The sequence below is a fragment of the Schistocerca americana genome, chromosome 2, assembly GCF_021461395.2.
Source record: "Schistocerca americana isolate TAMUIC-IGC-003095 chromosome 2, iqSchAmer2.1, whole genome shotgun sequence".
NCBI lineage: Eukaryota > Metazoa > Arthropoda > Insecta > Orthoptera > Acrididae > Schistocerca > Schistocerca americana.
In genome coordinates, this window is record NC_060120.1 from 379,011,378 (window position 1) to 379,027,806 (window position 16,429).

Below are 16,429 nucleotides of genomic sequence, written 5' to 3' on the forward strand. Positions count from 1 at the left end.
TAAAACAAATCGCTGCAGCAGATTTGATGGGGCCTCTCCCACGCACCAAAAATGGATATATTTTCATATTTATCGTTTTGGAACTTACTTCTACATATGTTACCTTGACACCATTAAAACGGGCAACAGGTCTTACTGTAAGTAAAGAATTTAGACAAGATTTTCTCAGACAAGTAGGTCGAGTGGAACGAATAATTTCAGATAATGGCCCACAATACAAATCAGTGCAATGGCAGAACACGTTAAAACAACACAAAATAAAACCCATCCACATATCTAAGTACAAACCTAGCGTAAATCCAGCAGACGATCTATGAAGGACATAGTCACTTTATGCCGATGATATGCAGGCAAGAGACACAACACTTGGGATATATACCTTAAAGATTTTCAAGAAGTAATAAATGAAATGCCACATAGCACTACACTACAAACTCCAGTTACTGTGCTTAAAAATATTGAACCCCCAAACATAACCAGAGAAAATGTTAGATTTCCTATTGTACCACGTAGAAAGCACAAACAAGTCATAGCAACGGCACTCTCCAACATCAGAAAGGCAGCCATTAAAAGAAAAGAAAGAGGAGATAGAACAGCAATTAAAAGAACATTCTCAGTAGGCCAGAAAGTATTTGTAAAAACACACCATCTCTCCAGCAAACAGAAACACAAAATACATAAGTTTTACGCTGCATACAAAGGACCTGTCATAATTAGCCGAATTGCTCATGATAATGCTGTGGAACTAATGAACCCAAAAACAGGCAAAACCTTAGGACTTCACCATGTGAGCCATATCAAAAAGTCTGAAGATTAATTTTATTACTGGTAAATAATTAGCACAATATTTCAAGTTTATGTTGCAGATAAGATCATCAGGAGAAAGAAGAATGAAGAGAGAGGAAGGTGGGAAAAAGAAAGTAGTTTCAATAAAATCAAAAACAAAAATAACACCAATAGTACCATAGATTAAGGTGAAGGGATAAAGCGTAGATAGTCTAACAGCATGAAATACTAAAATGCCATACACCACGAAACTACACGAAAATAAAAAACGAATTTGAGGATTCTTGTAGAAGTTAAGACTCAAAATATCTTAGAATTGTAACATGGAAAGGGTGCCGAAATTTGTAAAGCTTTTTAAGAAGGCGTAAAACAGTGTAGGTACTACACATATGATAGATTATTATAAGTAAAACTTTTTGTAAGAACCATTGTAAAAACTCCAGCAAAGACCAGATGCAATGACCCACAAGTTGCAATGCGAGAAGTATCAAGAAAGAAAAGGACATAATTAGCAAGACACGATCCCTACAAGGCAGAAGCGTCAAGAGAAGGGAAAGGACAGCGAGACCAACAGAGGGCTCTTGTAGCCGAAGTGGGCAGTAAATCTGCTGGGACAGAACATGGAACCACAGAGTAGCGGAATCCTGGTGGGACAGAACACAGAAGGCCAATAGGGTCTTCAAACGCCCCGACTCAGCGGAGCGAGCAAAAAACGGCCCAACGAGCAGACCGCTTGGGCAAGCCACCACTGGCAAAAGAAATTATGTGTAAAAGTCACACTACTGCTATTAAACAGCACGCTGATGCACGAAACTGAAGAAAACTTCCACAAAGTAAAAATGACATGCCCAAACAATTTATCAAACTGTTACTAAGAGGAGAACTTCAAAGCGACTAGTTATCAATAAATATTTCCATATCCTGCCCAAAGAAGAACCAAGAAGCAAGTAAGAAGCAGAGAAAAAGCAGGAAGAACAGAAGTTGACGATTCGTAAGATCGAGACGAAGAAAGAAGATGGGTGAAGAATAGACGACATACCTTCCCAAATCCCTATCCTATTGTAAACTAGTCGTCTGCGAAGTATTACAACGAAAAACGACCGCTTTCAGTGACACATAATGATGACTTTCACGCGTACAAAGCCAGTAAACCACGAGATTCTGCACTCGCAGCTCCATTCCATTATGGGACCTCCACAACAGCAACACACACTTGCAAAGCCAACAAGGAACGACAAACGAAGCTGTACATCAAATACTTTCCCACATCCATTTCGCTCCAAGTCCATCACCTTCGTGGAAAAACATTCACCAACCTCATGCTTAAACATTCATAGGATTGTGTGAATGTGTGAAATCAAATAATGTGATGTAGGAATTGTGCAAAAGAAACATGTGAAAAACTAAATAAGTTAAGCACACCAGACAGCCAATAAACTACAAAATAACAGTCACTGACTATGGACAAGTAAAAAATAGACTATCGATAAAAATAAGTCATTAGTTCTGAAATGGACAGTATATAAAGAACAAAGGTAAGGCATAATAAACACTAAAACTATATACCACTTATTTTCTCCTCATAAAAATAAAAGAATAACTATATTTTACTTATTTTCTCCTTATAAAAACAAAGAATAAAAAATTATCTTGTTGGATGTATTCCCTTTTTCTTGACATTTGTACCATTTGTTAGGATAATATCTCAATACTTGTGTATGTACATTTCTTTGTCAAAGCAATTCTTGGAAATAATTCTTATTTGTTAGTGTAATAATGTTGAAATGAGTGTCTAGAAACAAAAACATTTTACTTGTACATGATATTTAGAGAATGTGTTAGGAATAGATTTTACTTAATTACTACATTTATAAAAACAAAATATTTCTAAGCTTTCGATAACAAACTTATTAAAAACCAAACTTCACACTTAAATAAAGAAATAAAATAATTAAAAATAAATAATAATAACAATAGCATAAAAATATTCTTCTCTTGTGAATATGAACATATTTTTGAGAATAATGTGGAAGACTATAAAATTATATATTAGTAATACAACCTAACATAGAACCAGAATAACGTGGCTAAACAGTAGGCAACAAAAGTTATATAAAGGAATAGTTTTTGACTGACTTAGACAACGATTCAATCATTGCCTAACTTCAGTGCAAAAATTAAGTTCGAAGGGTGGTGATATGTAAGGTGTCAGGCAAATCCAACACCTTCCTTGAAAACCCTGACATGATAAGCAAATCCAGTAGTATGTCACATAGCTCTTAATAAATTGTGGCATTAAATTAACCAAAGTAATACGAGTAACGAGTGAGCAAATGGAATACCACAGACTAACACAAGAATGCCTAAATGCATGTCATACCTTCCCACCGTGAGACAGACGCAGTTCTGAGGGTAGAAACGAGAACAGAAGCCGAGAGCAGAACCGTGTTAAGCTAGAAGGCCCTACGATAAGGGATGGACACTCACGTCTCCAGCTAACCACCAGGACCACCCCCCAGCCCATGTTAAAAGCTAGAGCCCTCCAGATGAACAGTATAGACCTTACGATAACACTAAAAGGGCCACACCAGCTGCAAGTTTTAGCGTGAGACATTTTCGCGTCTCTGTTACGATGCAAACTTTAAAAACATTGCCCCACCACGAAAAGTATAACGTTTCTCATTGGATGGACAGATTTTTTGTAGGTGGAGCTTAAGGTTAACATTGAGACCCTGATTGGTCAGATGAAAACACAGCCAGATACTTTTTTTCTAAACCAACTTCGGTAAATTGTAGTAAGGAGAAGCTAGGAGAGAGTTGCTTCCGAGACGGCGAGCTGTATGGAGCTGCGCCGGCCGCCGCCCCCTGACGAACACCAACAAGGTAATGAACGCACGTGATGCCGCATTTTTGAGCACATAAGGCTTCAATCAGAACTGCAGAAGTCTCATCTGTTACATCCGCTTTTTACGTAATACTAGTGTCGATCGTCAATTGAAGCTCATGGTATTCACATTTGCTACGTAAGTTAAAATCTGAAACGCGATGATTTTTCTGTTATATAATTATTGAGAAGCCACATCAGCCACTGTAATTTACGACAAGTTAGATAAGAAATTAAAGATAATTGAGGGTCACTGTAGACCATTTTGATAGTTTTCTCTTTTGTGAAACTTAATTTAAACCTAGATTATATATGTGATATGGCATAGGTCATCCTTCGATCCATTGCAGAAGTTGGAAACCCATTCAGGGAATATTCGTTCACATTTTTGTTGAACGCAGTTGGTTTTTATCATCCTGTATTAAAACATTTCCTTTTATCAATAGTGCAATTTATAAACAATGTTCTGCGAGTAGAATAAAATTTCCAATGGTAAACTTAACTGCTTTTTCGACGTTATTTTACCAGCAAACTAAAAATAGGAATGCCTTGAACCCCTTGCACTAAATTTAGTTAGTATTAAGATTCTTTTACAGGGAGTGCAGTGGAGCTGACGCTGAAATCATTAAGTGTTTGGTTATATCATCGCTAGTCTCACTGAACACTTCTGAACTCTACGTGTCATGTGTGGTCTGGCGTCTCCTTACCTGCAACAGGTCCCAGGTTCAAACTAGTTAATTCCCTAAAAAACACGCTCAGAGCGTCGTTGCGCGAAAGTGGTAGGGAGACACAACATAGAACAACAGACACCACGCAGAATGTTAGAGAGATTACAATAACAATCACAGATCATAATAGTTGATTACATAGTCTTTCAGACTATTCTGCGATAATATTTATTTCTTTATGATGTCAGTTTTGTTAAATTTGCGAAATTCTTCAATATTATTTTTTTCACGTTACGTGGCGTACCGCCTCATTGGCACCCTAGTGGGGGTGTGCCCAAATATTTCCATTGTTGGGTCTCACTCACTACCAGACCCGATCGCTTCACATGATCTTTTAAAGTCTTCAGACACACTTGTCACTATGCTTTAACTTGCACCTACAGCATTTGTTTACAATGTAGTTTTAGGTTTACTATTATTTTTTCAGGGCTTATGTTTAACTTACTCTTTGCCTTTGTCTACACATGAAGGTGAACTGTTCGGAATAACCTATGACACGATAAAAGGCTTATACTTCCCCATTCGGGTTACAGTTGTATTGGAAAAAACTGGTCGAAAATAACCCCGACCAGTCTTCGAACTTCTTAAACCCACAGACGAATTTCAGGTCGTCTACGCAACACAGACGGCCGCCAGGGTCGTCGTATTGTATTGAGCAGTAGTGGCATATCGTACAGCTAGCACAGCCCAGAAGTGTCAACACGAACTGTTGCAAACTGGTTATCAGCGCGCGCACACCTCTAGCCTTTCTTTCATTCACGGGACAGCACTAACGGTCACGGTTCGACTGGTGCCGTCAGATGGTCACATGGAAAATTGAATGGCGCGCCGTGGTCTTGAGCGATGACTGCAGATCCAGCCTGCTTCTTGAGCGATGACTGCAGATCCAGCCTGCAAGCAAGCGATGGTCGTTTGCATGTATGACGTGGACCTGGTGAGTGCTGCCTCGTAGAGGGCATTCACTCAAGACACACCAGCCCCATCCCAGGCCTTATGGTCTGGGGTGCGATAAGCTACAACTGTTGTTCACTTTTGGCGATTCTGAACAGGACGCTAACAAACGCTCGGTACGTGAAGCACGTTGTTAGATTCGTTCTTTAGCCGTTCTTGCAACAGGGAGGTGACGTGGTGTTCCAACAGAATAATGTTTGCCCACACCCTGTCCGTGAAACTCAACGTGTTCTGGAAGACGTGCAGCAACTTTCCTGGCAAGCGCGATCCCCAGACGTGTCTCCAATCGAGCACGTGTGACAATGGTGGGACGAGGTGTAACTTGTGGGACTCGTCAACCAACAGTTCGTACAGAAACACGTGAACAGGTCAAACAGGTGTGGCATAATCTGTCCCAACACAGTATTCGCTACCTGTAAGATCAAGTGGAGCCAACCCGGTTGGCCGTGCGATCTAACGCACAGCTTCCGGGCGGGAAGGAGCGCCTGGTCCCCGGTACGAATCCACACGGCGGATTTGTGTCGAGGTCCGGTGCACTGGCCAGTCTGTGGATGGTTTTTAGGCGGTTTTCAATCTGCCTCGGCGAATGCGGACTGGTTCCTCTTATTCCACCACAGTTACACTATGTCGGCGATTGCTGCGCAAACAAGTTCTCCACGTACGCGTACACCACCATTACTTTACCACGCAGACATAGGGATTACAGTCGTCTGGTGTGAGACGTTCCTGGGGGGGGGGGGGTCCACCGGGGGCCAAACCGCACAGCAACCCTGGGTTGGGTGTGGGGCGGCGGAGGGGTGGACTGCGGTAGTCATCGTGGGGTTGAGGACCACTGCGGCTGCGGCGAGGACGCAGCCTCTCCGTCGTTTCTATGTCCTCTGTTAACATACAATACAAGATCAAGTGGATGCCAGAGTCAGCGTCTGCATTGCCGGCAGCGGAGGCTACACCACGTACTAATAACTATTTCCATGGTAAAACGAAGAGTGGGAAATTGATAAATGGGGCATCAAACTGACTAGCGTGAGGCCGTGTTTAGCAAAAAAGGATTAATTCGCTAGAGTGTAACCAAGGCAACTAAGAAAATATTAATTAGTGACCCGAGGGAAACTTTTTTCCGAATTTTCATAGGTAGGTAAGTAGTTAGATTAGAGTTTAACGTTCCATCGACAACGAGGTCGTTAGTGACGGAGCAAAGGCCGAATTAGGGAAGTCGGATGTGCCCTTTCCAACGAAATATTTTCACAGCTAACGGAGAGTTGGAAATGGACAAATGGGGTATCAAATAGACCAGCCTGAGGTGTAGTTTCGCACAAAAGATTTAATTGGCTGAAAGAAATCAGGCTTAGTTAGAAACTTAATTAGAGATTTGAGGGATAATTGAAATATTTCACGAAAAGCTGCTGCTGCCTATGTTAATGAAGTGTCAAAAAGTTCATGCCTTCAGGTCTAGCTGTTTGATACATAAAACGCTGTACTTCTGTGGTATTTAATTGTAAAAACGGCTTTCTTCAAACCACGTACTAAAGATATTCCGAGAACAGAAGAAGCTGGGAAAGCGATTTTGTTAACGTTTCTATGGCAACGCCTCAGTCTTTGCAGCTCTACAAATGACTATTGCTTCTCCTGCAGCCATTAGAGCTTCACAGCTGAAATCTGGCAACAGCACAGATGTCAGCGGGCTTCTTACGCAGACTTGACTGCAAAATGTCTTAAGAGGTGGTGTGACCGACTGCCAAACAGGGAAGTCAAAAAAGCATGCAAGAAGGACTGAGAACTGGAAAGATCGTGCAGTAGCGGGGAATTATCTGCAAGAGTAGTGAGAAAATTAAGTGGTGTGATTCTTCTTTTCTGACGAAGCTTTCCCGCATTTGAGGTTGCCCAATATTTCATCTCTTCGTAAGATGTGCAGGTAACGAAAGTTACAGTTGTTGATATTTAACAAGGTAATGTCCAAGAAGACTTGGGTATCGAAGTTCCTCCCTGACTGTGAGCGATATATATCGAATGCCCGACTGTCGAGGCGGCTTATTGTATTGTGCGTTGACAAGGGAGTGTGATATAACGTTGTGAATTCTCATGGGTGAATCTGTTGTAATATCCTGTTCAAATACTTTGAAGTGGTTGATATTAATACCTCGAAATGCTTAGAATTGTGTTGGGGTTATGATTTGTTGCCAAATCGGACTCAGAGGATTTGCGTAACTGTCACGATGAAACGTGTGTAAGGCTATATAAGACGACCACTGATGTAGGCTTCCCCTTCGAGCTCTGATAAACGAAATTCAAGAAAAGAACTTCGAAAAGAAAAAGCACTTGGTCTGATAGTGCAAAATCACTGTAAGTGAAAAGAGAATTGTTACATTTTCGTTTTTATTTACATCTAGTTTACGTTCGTTTTTCGTCGTCGATGTTGCCAACGCCTCGACAGTCTAGCATTCCCTATACCGGGCGAGTCACGTAAGAAGTAACAAACCTTAAGTTCGTGAACGGTTACACATATCGAAGCGCGGTTTTGGGCAAATGTTAAAGCGTCGAGGGGCACCCGTGTTTTTGTTTGGTTAATGTTTTTAGCGCTGGTATCAACTGAGGTATTGAAGCATGAACGTGTTTTTAATTGGAACCGTATACCTTTTATAACTGCATTGGACAGGTCTTGACAAGACAATTACAGAGATACAGCGTTTGTTAAAGTCGACGTTGAAACTCGTCCTTAAAAATTCGAGGACTGTCGTAGAATGTGGAAGCACGGTGGCCGGAAACGGCATTTGCTGTGCAAACACTGCCAAGCGGGCGTCCGGACCTGAATGTGTAATTGTATACCGTAAAGTAGACCTGCACTACGAGAATAAAGCTTTATTTCCCCTTGAATGGATATACGACATAGGCTGGAAGCTAGTGCGTCACAAAAGACTTAGGAAAAGTATTTCACATTTGTGTATCCTCCGAGATTTACGCGGCCGGCCGCGGTGGCCGTGCGGTTCTAGGCGCTCCAGTCCGGAGCCGCGCTGCTGCTACGGTCGCAGGTTCGAATCCTGCCTCGGGCATGGGTGTATGTGATGTCCTTAGGTTAGTTAGGTTTAAGTAGTTCTAAGTTCTAGGGGACTGATGACCACAGCAGTTGAGTCCCATAGTGCTCAGAGCCATTTGAACCAGATTTACGCGAGCTGAAACAGAGAAATCAACTGTTCAGCCTTCAAAAATAAAAGTCTTACGTGCCTGCAAAAAGAAGCTACTGTATTAAATATTTAGTTGTTAGAAGGAAGATTTGACCTATCTTTTCCTGTACGTGCCTATGTGCTTCTTACAGGTAAAATACACGCTGTCGGACAACTGTTTGTTGAAACAAACATTTTATTAAAAACGTCGTTTTATACTGAACATAAGAGCGTAATGACTGTGTTACGAGCTATGTACAATACATGCTGTCAAATTATTTGATACTGAAACGCAATTTCGTACATATGTAAATGAAATAAATAAGTTACTAATAGTGATTTGGTAGCTACTCAAGTTATATAACATAAATTTTATCCTCCAAAAGATAAGTTTATCCTTTACTTAATAAGCATGTGCCCAAAATGTTGTTGTTCATGGACTGTAAGGCACATCTGCAACCGCTGTTCGAAAGGACGATGATCAGATGTAATCACAGTGCATTATATGGTAGAGCAGGCACCGGCGGTACGACGGTACGTATGTTATGGCGTGGTTGGGGCTTCGGCATAGGCTGCATCTTTGAGTGCTCCTCAAAGAAAGAAACAAAGAGGGGACTAATGAGGGGACCACGCAGTCCATATGACAACAGAATTTCATCCTGTGCAACGTCCAAGAAAGTTCTCATTCAGTACTTGCGTTGCAACACGTGACGAATGAGCTGGACGACCGCCGTGTTGCAGCCACAAATGTCCACGAATATCCAGTGGTACCTTTTCTAGAAGAACCGACGGAATGTTTGTCTGAAAGTGAGAGTACGAATTTCCATTTAGCATGTCTGAGATGTAGTAAGGTCCTACAATGTAATTTCCTACGATACCACATTATACTTTTTCGCTCCACGGCCGTTGATGTTGCTCCTGACGTGGTCGTGGTCGTTTTCGTTTGTTCTTGGTTTTTCCAGCGTTGATATTTTTGCGGTGAATATGTCGAACCGGTCGAACAGTATTCAATGCGTATTCGAGAGAGCAGCGAGACGGCCAACGGCCTTTGAAATACAGGAATGGATATTTGGTGATCTGTGTGGTGCCACCGCCAGATACCACACTTGCTAGGTGGTAGCCTCTAATCGGCCACGGTCCGTTAGTATACGTCGGACCCGCGTGTCGCCACTGTCAGTGATTGCAGACCGAGCGCCGCCACACGGCAGGTCTAGAGAGACTTCCTAGCACTCGCCCCAGTTGTACAGCCGACTTTGCTAGCGATGGTTCACTGACAAATTACGCTCTCATTTGCTGAGACGATAGTTAGCATAGCCTTCAGTTACGTCATTTGCTACGACCTAGCAAGGCGCCATTATCATTTGCTATTTATCTTGTGATGCATGTACCGCCAGACCGATGTTTACCAATTGTGGATTAAAGTTAAGTATTCCAGCAGCTACGTACGTTATTGGCTATATTAATTACCTTGTCCAGTTCCAGACCTCACGCCAGTCTGCGTGAGCTTAAACGCGTGCCTTTCGGCTACCCGTCACTGTAGATTGGCTGTCTTGCCAGTCCACAACAATCTGAAAGTACCGGAAAATGACGTCGACACCTTTCAACTGGATTTTGTCTTAATCTCGTTATCTGTGAAATTTCTCGACCAAGAAAAATACGAAAAGTATGGCCTGGCACTCGCGGGCGAACATCCGTTCTGCTACTTCGATGGAACAGTCGGAACAGTGCATATAGTGCCATCTGGCTTTGGGATACGGACTGTGCGGGTATTTAACGTATCCCCTGAGTGTCCCAATGAAGTAATCGGCCGTGTCCTGTCGCGGTATGGCAAGGTGCTTAGCATCACGAATGAAAAATGGGGCAGTGCCTACCGTTTCCAGGGCAACAGCGGAGTCCGTAGTGTTCGTATGGACCTCCGCCAGCACATACCGTCACATTTAAATATTGCGAGTACAAGGGCACAGGTTACCTATATAGGGCAACCACAGACATGCTCCCTCTGTCAATCTACGGAGCATCTACGCGTGGAATGCCCGCGCAGGCGCCCTGTGCAACTGCCGCGGCAACGCACTGAAGGTGACAACCTTGTGCCTCTTCTCAGCGAGATAGTGGCGGGTGCTGCCAACCGAACCGCTGAGAGAACTGACGACTCGACCCCGGGTCCATCAGGAGAGAAGAAAACGGTACCTAGTCCACCTGTTGACAGCCCTATTGAGATTGTCCCGGACCAGACGCCCGTAGTGGCAGTACCGCCGGCGGCGGCTAGTGCGCCTGCTGTGGCCAGTGATGTTGTCATTGTAGAACAGATGGAGGTAGAAAAAAAAAAGTTAGTGTGGATTTTCGGCTGCCCGGTAGTGCATGTTACGCAAATTTATATTAGAATGGTTAGTAAACGTTACTTCATCGGTAAAGAGCACACGTCGGAAAAACGTAGGGTCGTCTCTCAGTTGCTGAAAGACAAGCACACAGAATTCTGTACAAATCACGATAGCTGAGTGCCTGATCTAGTGACAGATGATAGGGATGGAAATTCTGTTGATACAGGATGCAAATGGCACTCGTCGGGCTGATTCCACATTCCTTGGCAATATACCTCGTACCACTGTGCGTATTCATTAGCGTCGTAGCCAGAACCGCTTCTTCGTGTTCTGTCAGATGCAGTCTTCTTTCTTGTCCTCTTTTTGACGTTCACGCAGCCTGTCCCCTCTAGCGTCTTAATAATTTGCGCAACTGCCTGGCGTGTCGGACATTGGCAACCCGGATACAAAGCCCTATACCGCAGTACTGTTTTTACAGCACCTCCTTTACATTCACCATATAAAATTATTGTATCCAACTTCTCCTCATTGGAGTACTTGTCTGCGCCCAACGCATGTTGACACAGAAATGACCAGCCAACGTCAACATTGACAACGGCTATATTACCGCAACTGTCTTTTCAAGAGTTATCGAAGGCTGTTATAAAAAGTATACGGTTCCATTAAAAAAAAAAAAAAAACATTCTAGCTTCAATATCTCCGTTGGTACCAGTTCTAAAGCCATTAACCAAACAAAGAAATACCTGCCCCTCGACGCTCTAACATTTGCCGAAAAGCTCGTTTCGACATGTGTAATCATTCACGAAATAAAACGGGTGTTACCTCCTACGTGGCTCACCCCGCACGTCGCAACCACTGAGGGTGCGATTTCGAACCCAAGGCACAACTTCGATAACCACAGCTGTGCGTCTACCGATGATCTATGTACACTTAAGAACAGAACATCGTTGGATATTTAAAAGTATTGTATTTAATTGAAACGGCAGAGAGCATGGTTCTGCATACACGTAAGGTGCTGGGGATACAAAAAATACGAACTTTTTAATCTCTTTCTCTTTCTCGCCTTAGCGGAATCAATTAATAAAAAGTACAATGAACGATTAAGTTCCAGAAAATTGTAGTAATTAAATTGACCAGAGTTATCACAGATCAGTTTTTCGCAGATTCTTAAATCTCGTAAACATTTAAGAGGTTCTCAGAAACTATTAACAACTATTTTACCTACTTGCAAAACAGCCGCTGGAGTAACAACTATACACTTTAAATATGTAAGAAAAATTTTGAGCTTCCAAAAACATTTACCACATGCAATCTTTTAAATTCCGTAAAAAAACTGAGTGTTAACAAGGTACACAAATTTTAAAAGAATATATCACCTAAGAGCGAATAACAAATATGTTTGCTTAGCAGTTGCAGAGTAGAATTAGAAAGGAGCTGAAGAATGTAGTAGCCAACATACGGTTACCGGCTTGAGCTCAGTTCAAGCATCACGCACTTGCTTGGTTCAGTTCAAACTCTAAAACTCATACGTATGTGATACACATTAAGATCATATAAGAGAAGTAAATTACAGATTGCAAGAGTACTTTTAAGTTAACAGCCAATTCGAAAACAATGTCTTTATAACTGTTGGATTACCTGAGCACTCAAGACAAGACCCGGACACAATTTTAAAGATTCGTTCCCAACACTTAACAATGAAATATTGGTACTAGAATTGGGCAAAATGCAGACATTTTACACCTGCCTTAAGAATACCTCGGGCATGTTCATATTATCAGAGGTGCTAATACTGATTCATAAGTACACAGACCTCAACAACGGCCTCTAGGGAAAACTACACAAAGCTTAAGACAAGCACCAGACACAAACTTGAGTGATAAGGGTACGGTAACAGAACAGTGGTTTTCGCAACCCTCAGTTAATCACGCTCAAGAGAAGGTACTCACCATTTATTTCTATGCCGGACCTTGGTGAATAAGGAATGCTAGCGGAACCACATTCACCAAGCAACGAACTAGAAATGGAAGTTCGCCGACTTCAAAGACTCGACCAGCGATCACGAACCCGGAGAGGGGCACTTTGCATTAACGGTCACCAACTAGTCGATCTCAGTGAGCGACCACTGTTAGCGTCCGGAACAGCCAGCGACACGTGACCCCGCAGAGAGTCGCTTTTGTGGCTGCTTCAGCTGTACTCGGGTCACTTTCAGTGAGGTGTCTGACTGTTTGTGGAGGAATGGCAGCTTAATGTTCCTTAAAATCCGAAACCACAGAAGATAGTGGTGTTGGTCGCTGGGGTCGGGATTGAAGTCGACTCTTACCAAATGTGTTCTATTGCGTGCAGGACGGGACTCTCTGCAGGCTAGTCCAGTTCAGGAATTTTGCTGTCCCCAAACCATTGCCTCAAAGATACTGCTTTCTGACAGCGCGCATTGTCCTGCTGATACAGTCATCGGTTCCGAATTGTTCCTGTACTGTGGGCAGTAGGTATCGCCGGGAAGAGTGTGGAGTAGTAGACGGAGGAGGGCAGGGGGATAGTATGGTATTATAGCAATTATGATTACGAAATTTGATGAATCAATTAAGAAGGCCAAGAGTGTTTCTGCTAGAAAGAGCCGAGCGGTTCTAGGCGCTTCAGTCTGGAAGCTACGGTCACAGGTTCGAATCCTGCCTCGGGCATGGATGTGTGTGACGTCGTTAGGTTAGTTAGGTTTAAGTAGTTCTAAGTTCTAGGGGACTGATGACCTCAGCTGTTAAGTACCATAGTGCTCAGAGCCATTTTTTGCTAGAAAGAGCAGGTAAGCAGTTCTTAGGATCTCACTTAAACAGTGAATTGACGTCGCTTAGTTCCTGTAAAACGGATGTAGAGTAATTATGGACGAAGTTTAAGCAGAGTGTAAAACGTGATCTGGAGAATTATGTGCCTAGTAAGTGGATTAAGGACGGAAAAGACCTACTATGGTTTAAAACGAGATTCGGAAACTGCTGAGGAAATAGAGGCTGTTGCACTCTCTGTTCAAAAGAGAACGCGCAAATGACGACAAGGATAGGTTAGTAGAGATTCCTGCGTCTGTGAAAAGATCTAAGTGCGAAGCATACAGCTGCTACCACCGTCATACCTTAGCAAAAGATCTGGCAGAGAAGCCGAGGTAATTATCAAACTCTCCGTCCGAAAAGGCCTTGAAAGGCCCAACCGTACCGACCGGCCACCGTGTCTTCCTCAGCCCACAGGCGTCACTGGATGCGGATATGGAGGGGCATGTGGTCAGCACACCGCTGTCCAGGACGTATGTCAGTTTACGAGACATGAGCCGCTACTTCTCAATCAAGTGGCTCCTCGGTTTGCCTCACAAGGGCTGAGTGCACACCGCTTGCCAACAGCGCTCGGCAGACCGGATTGTCACCCATCCAAGTGCTGTCCCAGCCCGACAGCGCTTAACTTCGGTGATCTGACGGGAACCGGTGTTACTACTGCTGCAAGACCGTTAGCCGAGGAAATTATGGTCCTATGAAAAAAGCGTTAATTGGGTCTAAGGCTCCCATCCAGTGACTTGTTGAATAGTCAGGTGTGGCAGTTGAATACAGCAAAATAAAATCCGAAGTTTTAAATTTTCGCATTGAAGAAATCGTTCACGCAGGAGAATCGTACTAACGTACCATCGCACAAAGTCTCGTACGGATGACATAGTAATAAGTATCCCTGGCTTAGAGAAACAACTGAAGGAGTTTAAAATAAATAAGCCACCGGCTCCGGATGGAATTCCAATTAGGTTTTACGGCATTCTCTCCTTGCTTAGCTTGAATTTATCACGAAACGCTCGCCCAGCGCAAAGTGCCAAGTGTCTGGAAAAAAGCGCAGGTTTTTCCAATGTATAAGAAGGGTAAAACAACGGATGCGCAAAATTACAGACCACTAACCCTAACTTCGGTTTGCTGCAGAATCCTTGAATCTATTTTTGGTTCAATATATTACGTTTCTTGAGACTGAGACTGAGAAGCTTATGTCCACGAATAAGCATGGTTTTAGAAAGCATCGCTCGTGTGAAACTCAGCTCTCCATTTTCTCACATGATATACTGCGAACTGTGGATGAAGGGCAACAGGCAGATTCCATATTTGTAGATTTCCGGAAAGCGTTTGACCCGGTGACCCACTACACGCTGTTAATGAAGATACGAACATGTGTTCACAGATATGTGAGGGTCTCGAAGACTTCTCAAGTTATAGACCCCGGAATGTTGTCGTCGACGGCGAGTGTTCATCAGAGACAACGGTGTAGTTAGGAGAGCCCCAGGGAAGTATGATAGGACCGCTTTTGTTCTCTGTATACACAAATAATTTGGCAGACAGGGCGGGCAGCAATCTGCGGTTGTTTGTTGTTGATGCCGTGGCGTACGGTAAGGTGTCGAAGTTGAGTGACTGTAGGAGGATACAAGATGACTTAGACAAACGTTTTAGTTGGTGTGATGAGTGGCAGCTAGTTCTAAATGTAGAAAGCCGTAAGTTAATGCTGATCATTAGGAAAAACAAACCAGTAATGTTCGGATACAGCAATAGTAGTTTAATGCTTGACACAGTCACGTCGTTTAAGTATCTGGGCGTAACGTTGGAAACCCATAAGAAATGGTACGCGGATGTGAAGATTGTGGTATGAAACGCGGTCAACTTCGATTTATTGGGAGAATTGTAGAATGTATGGTTTATCTGTAAAGGAGACCGCATATAGTACCCATTCTTCAGCATTGCTCGAATGTTTGGGATACGTACCAGATCGGATTAAAGAAAGACATCGAACAGTTTAGGTGCGGGCTGCTAGATTTGTCACCGGTGTGAACGACCAACACGTGAGTGCCCAGAATGTGATTTTCACTCTGCAGCGAAGTGTGCCCCGATATGAACCTTCCTGGCGGATTAAAGCTGTGTGCCGGACCGAGACTCGAACTCGGGACCTTTGCCTTTCAAGGGCAAGTGCTCTACCATCTGAGCTACCCGATCACGACTCACGACCTGCCCTCACAGCTTCAATTCTGCCAGTACTTCGTCTCCTACCTTCCAGATTTCACCGAAGCTCTTCTGCGAACCCTGCAGAACTACCACTCCTGGAAGAAAGGGTCGTAAGTCGTGCTCGGTTTGCTCAGATGGTAGAGCACTTGCCCGCGAAAGGCAAAGGTCCTGAGTTCGAGTCTCAGTCCGGCACACAGTTTTAATCCGCCAGGAAGTTTCAACACGTGAATGTTACGGAGATGATTCGCGACCTAAAACGGAAAAGCCTGAAGAGAAGGCGACGTTCTCTTCGAGCAAAAGCTATTGAGAAAATTTAGAGAACCGACATTTGAAGCTGACTGCAGAACGATTCTGTTGTCTCAAAGAAACATTGTGCATAAGGAGCACGAATATAAAATACGGAAAATAGGGCTCACACGGAGGCATATAGATAACCGTTTTTCCCTCGTTCTGTTTGCGAGTGGGATAGGAAAGGGAATTACTAGTAGTGGTACGGGATAACCTCCGCCACGCTCCGTTAGGTGGACTGCTGAGTATCGATGTAAATGAATATGTTGATGTAGAGGAGGCCAGAGGAGATTGTATAGGAAGAAGAATG

The 16,429-nt window shown here is 43.3% G+C and overlaps 1 non-coding gene across 1 annotated transcript; it reads right to left on the reverse strand.

The window, feature by feature from the left end:
- Positions 1 to 15,747: 15,747 nt before the first annotated feature.
- On the reverse strand, positions 15,748 to 15,822 carry Trnas-uga. Its single transcript has one exon. It is a non-coding gene; the product is annotated as a tRNA-Ser (tRNA).
- Positions 15,823 to 16,429: the final 607 nt, after the last annotated feature.